General features: G+C 47.4%; 1 protein-coding gene across 12 annotated transcripts in view; it reads left to right on the forward strand.

Moving 5' to 3' along the window:
• The window catches only part of HIVEP3 (HIVEP zinc finger 3), a 265,717-nt gene that overhangs the window by 151,558 nt on the left and 98,280 nt on the right, over positions 1 to 15,879 (forward strand). For 10 of the 12 annotated variants that reach the window (XR_012635095.1, XR_012635094.1, XM_074925904.1 and 7 more), the window contains one exon: positions 693 to 785. The exons of the other annotated variants lie outside the window; for them this stretch is intronic. The gene's annotated coding sequence lies outside the window, so the exon portion shown is untranslated. The remainder of the gene's footprint in view (positions 1 to 692; positions 786 to 15,879) is intronic. 12 annotated transcript variants of the gene reach the window in all.

The raw sequence follows: 15,879 nt of genomic DNA on the forward strand, positions 1-15,879 counted from the left end.
GGCAGTTTGAGCGGGCGCGGGTCCCGGCTCCCGCGGCGGTGCCCGGCGCTGCGCACCCCGCTCCGCGCCCGCGGAGTTTCCCTCCGCTGGGAACCCCGGCGCGGCCCCGCGTGGGCAAACCCGCCGGCGTGTGTGTGCTCACGGGTCCCCTTCGGGATAGCATCCCCCCGCCGGGGCCGTGTGTGCCCCCCCCCAGCCCCGCGGCTCTCGGGGCGAGCGCCTGGATCAGCGAGGCGGCGGGAGCCGGGACAGCTGGGCAGGGGAGGAGGAGGAGGAGGAGATGTGGAGGAGGAAGGCGGCGAGGGAGGGATGGAGAGGGGAGGGAGGCGGCGCGGCGGACCGGCATCGCGCTCCCTCGGCCGGGGCTCCCCCCCCCCCATCCCTCCCCGCCCTCCCGCCGCGGCTCCTGTAGGCAAGAAGCCGCTTTTGTGGTGGAAAACGCTGGCGTGTGCGGGGCGGGGGGGTCGGGACCATCTCCGGCCCGGATGGGTTTTGCTCCCCCCCCCTCGGCAGCGCCTCCCGCAGCCCCCGGGGGCCGCAGGATTCCCTGGGCTGAGCCGAGAGCCGCGGCAGCTGCTTGACAACAGGAAACAATGTGTAGTGAATGGAAAAAGGGGGAGGCGCTGCCCGAACAACTTCCCTTTACATCACTGCCCAAATAAGGAGCTTTAAACTAACCTTTTCTATTGCAGCCCGGCAGAAGATCCCCCTGGAGTCCCAGGGTCCCACCTCTCACGGGCAGAGTCATGGGAGAGCCGCGGCTGCAGCGCGGGGGGCATGTGCAGGTAACAAATCCCATCGCTTCGTTCCAGGCACTCGCTGCTGGGGGTGGTGGTGCTGGTGTGCGTGCTTGGAAAGAGAGATCTAGTATATTTATTTCTCTCTTTTTTTTATTTTTTTTTTTTTCCTCTGGTATCAGCCGCGGTCAACGCTGAGAGGGGAAGCGCGGCCGATGAGGCGTAATTAAGAGCACTTGTAACACGCGGGCACGTCTCGCTGATGAGGTCACTGCAATGAGTAACCAGGAGTTACTGGGTGTCGGGCTACTGGATACTGTAAACACGGAGGGGTTGTTTCTCTTGATCCGCCGCCAGGCACCCGGGTGCTGCCCTGGCACAGCGTAACCTGCAGCTCCGCTCTTAATTGGCGGCCGCTGCTAATTAAGGTCCCGGGAGCTGGGGACTGTCGCTGGCTGCACCATGTGGCAGGGGTGAGCTGTCTGTCTGTCTGTCTGTCTGGGACGGATTTCCTCCTTATCACTTGTACAGGAAAGCAAGTGGGGAGCGGAGGGGGTGTTCTTGGGCGACACGTGATGGGAGCGGAGCTGTGCGAGGAAAATCCCTGCCCGGGCTCGGAGCGAGCACTTTCTCCCCCCCCCGAGCCCAAAATAACTGCGGGGCTCCTGCAGGCAGGGGGGAGGTCGGACCTGCTGGATGCAGAGCAGGGCCTCTACCTGGGGCTGACCCTTTGGGTGTTTGATCCCTTTTAAGCGCTTCTCGCTGCTGATTAGCACCTGCACATCAGCATAAAATGAGACAGCTTTAAAAATGCATTAAGTCTGAGTAAATGAGTGCTAACGATTTAAGCTTCTTAATCCTCCTCGATGGAAATTAATAACGCTTTTGATGCACCCAGAGGTGTGATCAGAAATGCAGACACGCGCTGAGCTGCTCTATGCAAATGTGTGGATTGTTATTCCGGAAAAAGGCACCGTGCATTTTTATTTTTTATTTTTTTTTTCCTCCTCGTTCTTTAGCTAATTGGCGTGAAAGCGCCTGCCACTTTTACCCAATTACACTCTGGCAAGTGGAAATGGCTGGGGCAGCTGACATGATGATTTATGGTGTGAGCAATACAATCCAAACCCTGCTCCACTGCTAGAGGATAACCTGTAGCTTACAGGCTTTTAGTTTCCCTGTTGTGGAAAGATTATTAGTGTCAGTGCGCAGAGCGGGTTTTAACCTTCACTGTCTGGATGTCCTGATAGCCTCTTCGTCGTAAGTCCCATCTTGTGTTTTATTTGGCTTCAGCGATCCCCTGGGATTTGTGCTTGTTGGGGACTGTCATGTTTTTCTCACAACCTCAGTGCTTCGGGAACTTTTCATTCTGAATCTTGCAGGAAAATGTTCCCAATGCTGTCAGAGAGCATTTTCCCACTACAAATAGGCGTTTTTTGTGGGGGTGGGACACTGTGACTCTCACTTGGCTTACAGGTGTCAGGAGGTTCCAAAGCCCGTTCAGTGAGTCCCATTGCCCCCATCCCCTTCCTGCCTTCCTCTTCTCAGCAAACAGGTCTAACTGAAGGGGTCCTAGAAATAGGATTTCTTTCATCCCTAGAGAAGTGTCCTTCAGGGGAGGGTGCAGAGAGACTGCTGTAGGAGATGGTGGGGGTTGCTATGTGCTGTCCTGACTTGCTTCTGAGAAGACAAGCCTTCTGCCTCCAAGGCTTGCCATCAGGCTGCTTGGACTGGTGAAGGATTCACTGTAGCCCTTAGTAAGGAAAGGAAAAACCAGAATCTGTAGAGGACTTGTGTAAACTGTGCATCAAAGGGAAAAACTGCCAGAAGTTACTGGTTGATTCATTAATGAATGTGTTACCACCAAACTGCTTGCAGCAGGTCTGGGCTTTGTGTCCTCTGGAACACATTCAGCACATGCAGAAGTGTGGTGCAGCCCCTGAGAATTGCCTCTGAGGAGCCCTCTCCTCTCCTGGGGAAGCTCTTGCAACATAAAGGAAGGGGATTTACTCACTGTGACTGACCATTTTCATCCTAATCCACAATAGGCACTTCTAACTTCTCTGTGTCAGACATCATCCATTTCAGAAACATTTGTATTTCCCACTGCGGCTTCTCTGCTGTGCTTTTAGCATCTTAACAAGGGACTCTCACAAGATTTCTTTCCCCCCTGCCTTGGTGAGTGGCTGCTCCTGGTGCACGAGTGACAGAAAAAGGAGAGACCGGACCGCAGGCTCCGCTTGTTTGGTTTTCCCAACTGAGCAAAAGCACGTTCTCGCAGCTGGGGCAGAGGAGAGAGGAGACCGGTGGGCGAGCAAACTCAGAAATGTTTGGGGTTTGCTCTTGAAAAATATACGGCAGCAGTCAATAGAATAGCTCAGTGTTCAGCCTGCGTAGCTTGCAGTTTGTGTGAGCGTGATCGGATGTGGGGGACTACTAAGGGGATCCGGTGGGGTGAGTCCCTGGAGAAACAGTTTTGAAAATAATATTTATTCTGAAGTTAACAACAAAAGCGCTGTTGAGAAACCTTTCCCGAGCTGCGGGGATAAGGCATCGCTGCCATGGGTGGTTTAGCAGTAATCGGAGAGAGCAGGGAAGTGTATCCCAGCTGGGGAAATCACGGCGGCCATCCTGTTGATTGGGTGGCAGGTCATTAATGAGGGGCTCCTGGGAACTCCCTTGCTATACGTCACTGGCAAAGTCCCATGGCCATGTCGGGTAGCTCCTTCTGCGTTCAGAAAGCTGGCTTTCCTCCGGCTTCCTCCGTCTCCCCTAATCACCGAGGTTCCTGCTGACTCTGTGCTCGGAGGAGCTCTGCCGTCATAACTTCTGGCCACATTTGGCTGCACATGTTGAATGCAAAAAGTGTTTCAGCAGACCCGCCGTTTCTAAAGCGCTTTAAAGCATTTGGTTTCTTGGCAAAGGAGTTCAAACTTGGAGGGGGGGGGAGGGGGGGAAATAACCCTCTGGAAAGGAAAGCAATTTATTTAAAATATACATTCAACACCATTGTCTCTGACTTTAAAAAGGCTGCTTGTTAGCAGATCTTTATAGCTCTGCTGGGACCTGCAGTCAGTAGGGCCAGTTGGGATGCGGGGAAATATTTATTCTGTTTTCCATTCTGCCCATTACACTTGCTGAATTCTTCCCACCTTTCGCTTGTTAAACCGGACCGGTTTCTCACTGGTGCCCCCTCTCCTGGGCTCTGCCGAGACCACCTTGCAAGAGGATAGTTGTGATTAGTGCTCCCGCTGTGCCATGACTTGAATTCAAGAAAATGGTCTTTCCCAGGCCGGCTTTGCACAGTCAGCTGGGATCTTGGTCTCTATAATCGGTGCAGTAATCAGAATGGAAATTTTTATCCTGCCCGGCTCTAATTACATGCCTGCATAAGGTGAACCTTTTAATGAGCATCAAAAGACGCATTGTGTGTCAGGGAGGGCCTGTGTTAAAGGGACTAGGGGATTATTCAGTCATTCAAAAAACATTTGCTGAAAGTAAATGTGCAATAAATCTTCCTTATCCTCTACGTTGCCTCATTTTCTCTGCAAAGCCCTGAACCAAGCTCAACCCCTTCTCCCTAGGAAGTCCAGGCTGTGACTAGCTCATGTAGCACTGGTTTTTGCTCACTGCTTGCTTTTCGGAGCTTTCTGAGAAGGTGAACAGGGGTTGCACATGCAGCAGGGTAAGGTGAGGGAATCTGCCACATAGAGCTGAATGAGCAGAGACATCCCTGAGCATTTACTGCATGGCAGCCTTCTGAGAAGCCTTCTCCCTAAGGGGACCAGTAACCAACCCATTTAAATACACCTGGATGGTATTTTTGGAAGTTTTTTTTGGTTGTTTTTTTTTTTTTTTTCAGTTGTATGGGAAAGTTCTGGGAACTGCTCAGCGACTTTTAAGCAGGGATAACTAAGAGGAAAACAGAGTGAGATCAAGTTTCTACCTTCCCAAAATGGACTTGGTGTAAGCAAGGACTGCTTGTTCCTCGTTGTCTTGAAGCCCATGCACCATCCCGCATAGGCACAAGACACTTGTAGGGCATCGCTGTAGGAATGAGCAGGCGAGTAGATCATCTTCAGCATTGTGGGAAACCTTATTGTACACAGATGATATAAAATCCTTTCTGTGCAAAAGAGGTTTTCAGTTTCAGCAGCTCCTCCGTCTCCAGATTCTAAGTTGTCTTTTCCATGCCACTTATCCAGACCTTCCCTTGTTTCTTCCTCAGGCTTTGGAGGGTCGCCTTCTCATTAAACTGTTACTCAGGCTTTGCAGCCCTGGGAGGCTTTGGGGTTTCAGTTATTTTGCACTGCTTCTCCATTAGACCTACAGATTTTAGGCGGGAAGGCAAGGTCTGTCAAAAGTTGGCTAGATCCAGCTGAATTCGGACATAGGATTTGGGTTTCTCTGCTAATGTTGCTCTCAGATGCATTGAGACCTGGAGGGGTTTGCTGTGGTGCAGTTTAGAGGGGAAACCTCAGGAGAATCCAATAAAATTGAGCCTGGCCCTTTTCTTCGCAAACCCGATTTTAAGTCTAGTAGTTCCCTGAAGTCTTTACTGCCACACTACTACGTCCAGTTTGAAATCCAACTTCTGCATTGTTCAGATGGTTTCTCCTGAAGGGCAGTTCACTACTTTGCAGAACTCAAAAGGCACAAGACACAACCATTATTTCTATAACCACCTTCTGTCACATTTCATAAGAATTACTAGTAGATTTAAGTCTTGAGTATACATGGACTGGCCTTCTTTATCTTCAGGTGTATGATTATTCACTTGATAGCCCTGTCTGTCGTCAAAATCATGATGAGCCAGAGGTGAGAAAGGGACCCAAGGGGTGCTGGTTGCATTCCTGACTCAGGGTGGGATATGGTCTTGGGGTTAAAGGCCAACTAGGTAAGTGTATGACTGGACACGTGCTCCCCAGAAGTAACATGGTATGATAAATTGTGGATTGAATGCTTTAGAGGTCCGCGTCACTGCTGGAAGTGATGGTGTGCCATCTCCAGCCACTTCACCTGGTGAAGGTTAATGAGTGGTTGTTATTTAGGCAGCGGGGTACAAGGTTCACAAAACAGGTTGTGAAACTCAGAGAGCTTCTAGGAGCTTTCAAGGGGTTTGGGAGGAACATCCTGGGCTCTGGACTTCTGGCTGGTTCCTCCTGCCCCAAGCTGCTGGGAGGTTCCCAGGAAAAGGAGTGGGATAGGGAGGCTCTCCCCATTCCCTGCTGTTCGGGGTGAGGACTCCAAGGGATGCAGTGAGTGACCCAGGTCAAAAGCAGTGGGTTTGTCACTAACAGGAATGTGTTTCAGAGTTTTCCATGAGGCATCGCCGTCTCTTTAAATAGCTGGCCACGGGTTTCCTGTGTTCCCTCCTGCCCTTTATTCAGTTTTTTTGGGTTTGTTCCCTTTTGGGGAGACTTACTAACATAACTTAAAGCTATAGAAAAACTGAAGATGGGGCTAAATTTGAGTTGAATAGAAATTAAAAATAAAAAAAGATTCATAAAGTTTGCACGTTTCGGAAAGCACTGGGATGACACCTGCCACCTGTAAAGCAAGAGCAGCTGCTGGGCTGGGTCAGCTGTGACTCTGTAACGGGCTGGTAATTTGCAGTTGCCACCCTATTGCCACGGGGATGTAAATCTGATAAACTCCCGTGGAGGCACTACAGCCGCACGGGGTTGTGCGAGCTGCCAAGGGACCAGTTATGGGTGATGAGCTGGCTGGGTGTGAGGAAGGATGGAGAGGTAATGCCTGTCCCTTAAGGGGATGCATCCTTCGGGAGGAAGGTCACTGAGTGGTGTTTCTGGAGTGGCTTTCCTGAGAAAAGCTCTTCACAGCAGTTATTCTTTGTACACATGAACACAGCTAAGGGTTTTCTTTACTCAAATTTGAGGTCTCTCAGCATCCAAGCCAGAGTGCTGGTCTGAACTGGGATGTCAGGGCTGGTAGGGGCAGGACAAAGCATTCTTGTGTGTCTTCGAACCCACCAGAAATGCGTTGGGTCTTTGCACATTTTAAAGAGGAAAATAAAATTTTGGTCATGTTTAAAAGAAAAATGGCTTTCATTTTTTAGGATGTAGAGTGTTTGACTTTGGAACAAAACAGTGCAATAAAAGGTCAAGCTAGAACCAAGTGCAAAAATAGAGTTGTAGATACCTGCAGAAGAATGTGAAGCTTTTCGGAATTGGAAGGGAAGTTGAGCTGGGTGTTTAATTACCTCCCACAAACTTGCCCGTAGTGCTCAGGTATTTCCTTCATGACTTTCGCAGGCTAAAATTAACAAAACCTGAAGAGAAACCACTCTTCCCCACTGTTTCACCACTCTGTTTACGTGAGAAAATTGGCTGGGACACAACAGTGTGACCACTGTAGTCTGGAATAAGTGTACATTTCTTCTGGAAGTGAGGATCTCTGCTGGAAGATATCCTGCAAGAATTCAGAAGTGTTTCTGGCCAATATCCTTCTGTGGAAAAGTGCGTGCCTCAGTTCCCACTTCTGTAAAATGGGGTTAAAAATATTCTCCCTCCCTCCCAGGAGCATTGCCACACTCCTGCCACAGCAGTTTGTAAAACACCACAGAATTTTTTCCACCAGTGTGAAAAATGCTAAATAAAAGTAAATTGATACTATTTTAAATAATATTCTAAGTGTTTCACGCTACGGTGAATGACTACAAATAACTATGAGAATGTATTATGGTAAAGATTCTCACTTAGGGTTCACGAGCACTCCAACCTGGGGAAGCTATTGCTTTTCAGCGCTGATGGCCCAGCAGCTACTCAAAAAAACTGCCAAACTGGGTCAAAGAGATCCAAGAATCACCTAAGATCTTCCTTGCACTGTAGGAGTAGACCTGCCAGCAGCACAGGCTGGATCTTCACATCTGATCGCATCCTACAGTAATGACTCACTGTCTGATGAGTTTACTGCCGTGGTTTGTATCATTGCTAAGGTAATCCTTTTTAATTCAAGGAGCGTTTATTAAAACCGAACCCTTGCTGCTTTTGCAAACCTGCTTTGAATGGCACCGTTTGCATTCAGAAACAGTAAAGCGAAGAAGGCTAAAACTATTACTGCCAAACTGAAGAGGTTTTTTTCATAACCCTAAGGCAGCGCTGTGCTGTTTTTCTGCTGAAGAAAAAGCCTGCAGTGTTGGTTTTGTTATGCATTATGCAGGTTTTAGGTCTTTAAAGAAGTTAAGGGAAAGTCCCAGATGAGTTGTTGGTTGCCTTATAGTCTCCATGGAATATAGTTGCTTTTTGATTCTGCCTGTAATTCATTGCCGTAGACATGGTCTGCTGCCGTCGTGTTTTGATCTGTCATCCACCTGTGGGGATTTGGTGCAAAGTTAGAAAATACTTTGCGTTCATATTTGCATTAATCAGAATTCAGAATTATTGAGAAGGTAGGAGATGGTATGCCAAAATGTTAAACCAGTAGTTAATTTTTTTTTAAGTAAACAGGTGTAAAGGCAGAAATGAAGTGGTGAATATAACAGAAATCCTCAAATCCCATTTCTTCTGAACTGGAAATAATTTCCTGGCAGTCAGGGGTGTATCCAGCCTGTTCTGGGAGGCTTCTAGTTGTGGATGTGTCAGTCATGTCAAGCACAAAACCTACCACAAAAAAATCTAAGCTGGACATTGTTGTTTGAGTTTTTTTTTTCTTTTTGAAGCCAGTTTTGCCATCTTAAATTAGAGCAATGCCTTCCTAAGTGAACAGGAGTTTGGTCATGTACTTAATAATTTCTAATGCAAATCAAGGTGATAAATGTGGTCCTTTTTTACACAGATGAGTGTGTTGAGTTCTTCCCAGGCAAAACAAGACTCCTGGCTGGTGAGAACTCTGAAAGGACAAGGGGACAGAGAGGAAAGGAGAAGATGTTTGTGAGGGATGTGGGGAGAGGGCAGGAACTGATTGCCCCGGCAGTGAGCAAAAAGGTTGGATTTTAACAACAAAAAAAGGTGAATATTTTTATTTTCATGAGAGTAATAAGCCAGTAAAGAGTTTGAAGCTGTTGAGGGCACTTGCTGCTGAAAATAGCTTTGGAAAGGTGTTTGCTGAAAGCCTCCTCTCTCTTTTGGTAAATAAATGAGGGAAGTCAGAAATGTCAGTCCAGTCACAGCAGCAGTGGGGACGGCGCTGTGGTCTGCTGGGAGCTGCTGCCCGGAGTGGGGAAGAGGAGCTTGGCAGCATCCTGAAAACACACACCCAGTTTCACGTGAATGGAAACTGCAGCTTTGCATGACTTAGACCTCAAATAAGTGAATAAATGTGAGTGCTGAGGGAGGGTGGTTTAGACAGGCTCCGATACTTGGTACTTTTCTTTCTTGCTTTTGCAGCAGGTCTGTGTCAGAACTAAAATTGCCGTTCACAAGGCAGGACACACCATCTGGAGCGATCATTTTGTCCTGCCTTGCTAGGTAAATTATTTTGAATATTGTGCTTGGGAAGCTGCTTTTGGAATATGGTCATGGGTTCTATGTCTATTCAAGGGTATGCTGTTGCATGCCTGCGTGTAGAGGATACCTGTCCATGTGCCATCACCCAGACACCTACTTAAAAAGTGGGATTTTGTCTCAATTTCCATCTCCGTTTGCATTTGCACTGGGTTGGTTACTCGGTGCTTGGGCTGTCACCGTGAGGAATTGTCCCCGGTGCCGGCAAGCCTGTTTGTGCTTGATGGGTGTGTGCATATGTGAGAGCGAGTGCAGGGGATGTTTTCCATTTAACAATGTTATTTCTGGCACTGCTGCTTTTTCTGTAATCACTGTGGAAACTGTTATGCTTGGGGGTTCATCAAGGAAACACTGTAAGTTCTTCTAGGGAGAAATACATTAAGCAAGTGGCTGTGATACTGGTTTCATAAGGGCTCACTTTAATTGGGAACAGTGTTTTCAGGGGATTTTTACTGGCTGTGTTTCTGATGGAGTCAAGAAACCAGCTAAAGTGAAATGGCAGAGAAGAGCACCCAGTGTGCTGGAAAAGGGGCAGTTTGGTGTTTGGACTCCAGTGCTGTGTTGTATGGTGGTGTTTCAGGAAAGAAAACTGAAGTCAGATTTTCTTTTGAAGAGGAAAAATGTTTGAAGATAGATGGGATCTGCCTGCAGAGTAATGACGGTCTGGGCACTGTCTTAAAGAAATATGAGAAGTTACAGATGCAGGTCATTTATTGTGAGAGGGTTTTTTTAGATACATTTATGGGTGTCCTACTCTACTGTGGCCACAAAGAGTAGACGGGCATGGCTTCAGCACCTGGCTGAGGCGGAATTTGGGATGCTGATGTGCCGAGATGTGGGAGCATCTCCTGTGTGCCATGGCACGGGGGGAGGACTGCGGGTGGGAGAGCCCCTGGACCTGCTGCTGGTGGAGGAGCCAGGAGCCTGCTCTCGGGGTCTCCCCCTGGCTCTGCATACACAGGAGTTTCCATGCTGCACCTTTGTGAGCAGGATTTGGGGAGACAACTGTGCAGTGTGTAGCCGGGAGAGGATGGCGTGTAGCTGCAGTGTGCGCTTCCCATGCTGTGCAGCCACGGACCCAAGGTGGTTGTTGTCTCATGTCCAAAGGCACCCGTGGGGACGTTCATCCTGCTGCTGCCAGCTCACCATCAGCGCTGGGCAGACTCCTCTTACCGTAACCTGTTAGTAACAGACTGATACGCATGGGCTGTGCTTAACCAAGTAGCATGGTATTCCTCACAGATAATGTGACATTTCTGCGTGGATACAGTAACAACGCTGTTTGCAAATTGGGAAGAAACTTCCAGAGATTTTTTTATAAATAATTTTAGTGAGGTCCCGAGCACTTTCCCAAGGCTATGAAGCACTGGCATTTTGTACAAACATCAGCTATTAACCTTTGCTAAACTACAGTCTGAGCTGTTAAATTTTCCCAATTCCTCCTTAGATGTAGAAATAAACTTAATATTTCTCCTCTGTGCTTCACATACTTTGGGGGTCATTATTCCCTGTCACGGAGCTGATCTGACCGAGCCCAGAGAGTGGATGATGCCGCTGGTGCTGGTCGGAGCACAAGGACGTGCTGGATCGCATCAGTTCACCTGGCCCAGCAGCCGATCTTTGGAGGGTGCAACAAGCTTTGCAACACATCAACCGCGGGATAAACTTCTTTCATTCTGGGCATTCATGTTCGTCGTCATTAACCACTTATTTATAATCAGAATATCACCATCACATACCAGAAATTGCACATATTGGAAAAACTGGCAGTGTGGTCCCAGATTCAGGGAGTTTACTACTGCAAGTAAAATTCAGAGGGAGATAGTGTGTAGAAAGGGGGAAGAGAAAGGGTTACGGTGGCCAGGCAGTGGGGTGGGTTTGCTGGCATTAGTGAGTGCCCTGTATTTTATTTGTGGTACTTAAGAGGCTGATACCGGAAAGAGGAAAGGAGGTTTTGTCAATGTTATACATATTTGATGTTTTGCATTTTAATAATTATCTTAATAAGTTACTCAAACTCACCTCTCACTTTATTTTGGGATCTCTGGAGGGATTCTGTTTGCTTAACACTCTTAAAGTCTTTACAGCATTCAGCAAATGATTTATTACTATTGATTTCTACGGCACCTAGTACAAGTTTCATGGCAGCGGTGTGCAGAAATTATGGTTCTTCCAGGACCACTTCACCCACCATTGAAATAGAGACTCCTCTGATTAACAGGAGAGCAGAGAGCGAGATGGGCAGATTCGTACAATTTGATGACCTCAGCAATTAATTATTTATTGAGCTTTTAATTTTGCATCCATCATTCTAGCTCTGTCTCCCCTGACTTTCCAGAGCAGTTGGACAGGGAGGTAAAGCATCAACAGATACCTTTAGAGGGGGAGGTTTGCAGCTTTGTTTAGAGAAGCTCAGCTGTGCCTGTGTTAACCCCTGAGACTCTGGAGAGGAGCTAAGGTCTGCTTGTCCCTGGGTATTTAAGGCCTTCAGAGACCCTTAGTTTTAAGCCCAAGTGTTTTCCCCAGCACTGTGAGCTGTAGGGCAGATGATGGTGTTAATCCGTCCTGGCCGTGGAGCTGGTGTGTGCATAAGCCTCTTTCCAGCCACCTTGGCATAAGATCTCTGCTTTCTGTGGGTCTTGTACTTCAGGGCTTCCAGCAGATGCCTGCAGGTATCAGGAGGGCAGTTTTTTCTAAATGCACAAGCAGCTGAGGATGTTTTGTCTTGGTTTTTGGCTTTTCCCCCCTGGTTTTTGAAGAATCGAGGGGGATCTCAACTGGTCGAAGGACACTGAGGTTTGGGCTAATCTGGTGCTATCAAGCATCAGCTTTCATGAACACAACGGTTTCTTTCCTTGGCTGTGTTGTTTTGCTCATGGATTTGGGATCACTTACCTGTGACCCAGAAGGAGATATCTCATGAGATACTCATGGGATTTTCTTCTTCCCGTACAGCAATGGCACTTACAGGACCTCTGCACACCCGATCATTTCCAGAACCTCCGGGATAGGTAGGAGCTTGGGTGTAAGCCCCAGAGCTGCCGAGTCTCCTACACTTGTGCTTGTAGTTACTGGCTTTTAGAGAAGCCACCAGAAAAATGTGCAGGACAGGAGAAAAGGTGATCTTGTGCTCCTGTCTGGGCTCCAGCTGAAACTGGTGGAGTGCATGGAACAGCAGTCTGGGGCTGAGCACACCTGGTCCCTCTGCTTCATCCACTGAAAGCACTCGGCACGTCCGTCCCTCCAGCTCCTTCGTGCCTCCTACTGCTATAATGGGAGCAGGAATGGTCATCCATTGGTTTAGGTGAAAAAAAGCACAAATCATTGATGAGTTTCCATTAGGTGGACAAATCCCACCAGGTTGGGATTGTTCCTAAAAGGTCTAAGATGTGCGAGATGAAACGGTGAATAAGGAGCTTCTTGTAGTGAAAGTGCTTTCCTCCCAGGCTGGACAATTGAACTGTTGGGTCTGGTTCTTCCATCCTCTGCTTCTGAAGGGATCCTGCATGACCCGTGAGGAGCCCAAGCAGGAGAACGTGATCCATGTGCTGGACTGGTCCCACAGCCGACTTCAGGCTGGTTCAGATCAGACATCAGTGCCGGGAACAGCACTGCAGGGCCCCCGCGCAGGGAAAAAATGTCAGATAAGCAAACCTCTTACCACACACTTTCTTTTCCTCTTTCAGAGCTACAGTATTTTATTGATAAACTGGGCTTGTTTGCTCTGAAAGATCCACTTCAGTCTGTTCCATTTGGTGCTGTGGAAAGAGCTGATGGGAATCGCCACGATAAAATTTTAATTAAATGCCAGGCAATAATTTGCAGCGAGTAAATTGCAGTACCTGCAGTATGCTGTTGACATCTGTTCACAGACCCAGAGGGCCATTAGTGACTTTGAGAACCAGGAGAAAAACACAGGTCCACTTACCTTGTTTTTTATTCTTTCAGTCCAGGGCAGAGAGACCTATTATGTTTAATATTTTATAGCAGTGCATTGTTGCCATCCTTCCTGTGAGTCATTTTTCCACAAGAAACCCGTGCTCACCACGTTATTTAACCCCTTTAGAGGGTTTAAAAGTAGATTGTAAATCTTCTGTAAAAAAATGGTCTTTTATATGCTGTGTTCATGCCACTGCATTGCTGCACAGTGCCAGGAAGCAAAAGCTGCTTTAATATTCAGCCATCTGCACGCTCGGGGGAAGGCCGGCAGCGCACCAGAGATTGGCACAGACATCCCAAAATCACTTGGAAGCTCAGGCTCAGGTTTGAAGCTCTGACCCAGACTGTGCTCCTCCTGTGTGGTGTTGTTTTCCTCCATGGCTGAGTTTGCTGGAGCCCAAAATGGAGATGATGATTATGAAAATCTGCATCCTGAAAAGGAGTGTTTCCAACTCGATAGTGTGAGGGTGTTTGTCCAGCCTTGAGATGTTCCAAGCAATGGGATGACTCTTGGTGGAGGGATTTCCTAATGTTCATTCAACTCTTCCCTTTCCCTGTTTTGCCCCATCCCATGAAGATGTATGTGCCCCTGCAGGTTCCTTTGGACTCTCACTTTTCACACGCTTGCAGACAGTTTTGTCCCCTCCTAAAACATCTCTGGTGTCTTCACTAAATAATATTTTGAGGTCTTTCCAGGTTTTAGTTTTAAGAAAATGACTCACTAATTGGTTTGGGGCATTCCTCATATTTTCTCTGTGTTTCTGACCAAAGAACCTGGACCTGTGCACAATTAGATGTTGTTTTACTGATTTTCAGCAGAGCTCCTGCTATGCAACCTCATAGATTTGAGGACAAAAATATACACGAGTTTCATTTAAATAACTGTAGTGGAAACTTTCTATGGAAAGAAGATACCCCAAAAAGCCCCTGAAAGAACAAAGTAATTGCCTTACAGAATGACTTCCTTTTGCTGCATTGTTTTCCGTTTGCATCAGCCGTTTGTCTCCTTTGGGCTGTGCAGTTGTGGTTCTTCGGTGTGTCATCCAGCAAAAGTACAGCAGAGCTTCTGTACATAGAAGAGAATTGCTATTTTTTTTCTTTTTTCCCTCTCATAAGGCAAAAAAACCCACCCCAGCTGTGCATTGTACAAATTGGGTCCGTGACATGAGTGGAGTTTAAAAATTACAATTAGTCTTGGACGCTGCGCTCAAGGTTACACTTTGGTGTTGTCCTTCAGATGAGAAGGTTGAAGAATGTGGGTGGTAGCAGAGAAATTGCCAATAGGCGGGAGCTTCTTGACCAGAGAGATGAGAATACTGTGGCATTTCAGCATGTGCAACGTGGAAATGTGCTTCTGTTAGCCACGCTGCAGCAGAGAGAGCTCATCTTGTTGGAGGATATCTTTATCAGACTGCTGAAGTCTTAAAAGCCCCAGAAGGTTTTGGTTTCTGCTTTGGACCTGACTGCACAGACCATTGCGGGGAACTGCGGGACAAGCAACATCTCCCCTCGCTGCTGATGGGGTGGGAAGGGTGGTGTGAGCTTTCTGGTTGCTTGCACTTGGGAGGAGCCTGGATATTTGTATTTTGGAGGTTGGAAAGTAAAGGTTTTTTTTTATTTCGCACTGCTGGGAAGATTAAACAAAGATTTTTATCTTAATGAGTCATTATTACATATGTTTGGCCATCTTATTTTTACTGAAATAACTGCCTGTACGATGCTTTCTGCGCAGAGATGGAGGCCAGTGTTCTGCAGAGAGATTCTGTTTTCTTTTTCATACTCTTTTTCCAGAACTGATTACATCCTAATTTAAGTCTCATGAACTGCTGGTTCAATCTCAGTTCAGAGCCTCACTCCACTTCCTTTAGTTCCGCAGAGTACTTTTACTCTGCAGAAATGTCAAAAAATTAAAGTGCCTAACATTTCCCCATGCCTGTGACTCTATTTGCTTCTCTTAATGATTTCTAAAGGCAGAGGTCATGCTTTTTAACATCTTGGAGAACTTCTAAAATACTGTACTGAGGTAAAATAAAACCAACAAGCACCAGAAATGTGCCGCGTGAATAATTTTTCTGTTGTTCTTGATACGCTGTTGATATGGCTGTAGGAGAGATGAGTGAATAGCTGTAGGAACTGCCATAAACAGTATGTCATGCTGGACAGAAGATCTCTTTTGAGAACATTGTGTATATAATGCGTATACAAAATTTGGGAAAAGGAGGGGGGGGGGGGCTGTAGGTCTCCTGAGGGTCTTCAAGTCAAGACATCACCATGTTTGTGATGCTGCAGCTATCCAGTGCATTGTCTGGGCTGGAGAGGCAGTTTCATGGATCCCTGCCAGGCTGGAGATGTTCGAGCTGCCTGTCTGAGGGGACACGTCCTGTCCCCGTCAGGGAGGTGACTAATGGGGTTCCATCTGACCCTTTCATACCACCTTTTTGCTGAAACTTGGTTTGAACTTGCAGTAGTCTGCTGAGCAAATGCCCAGAAGATAAGAAAGACAAGACCTTCTGGTCTCCTTCATCTTACAAAAAGCTGCCTCGAAGTTCATAGTTTAATTGAGAGTGAACAACCTTAGGAGAATATGGAGCCTGATAAGGTCAGAGGTGTATATTTGGAGGAGAATCCAAAGAAATTTTCTTCTCAGCTGCTAATCACCCATTTCAGAGCACCACAGACTGCTGGGCTTGTATTTCCTTTTTATGCTTCTTTGTGGCTTGCAGTATCTTACGCTAAAA

This window comes from Athene noctua, chromosome 24 (assembly GCF_965140245.1).
Source record: "Athene noctua chromosome 24, bAthNoc1.hap1.1, whole genome shotgun sequence".
Taxonomy (NCBI): Eukaryota; Metazoa; Chordata; class Aves; order Strigiformes; family Strigidae; genus Athene; species Athene noctua.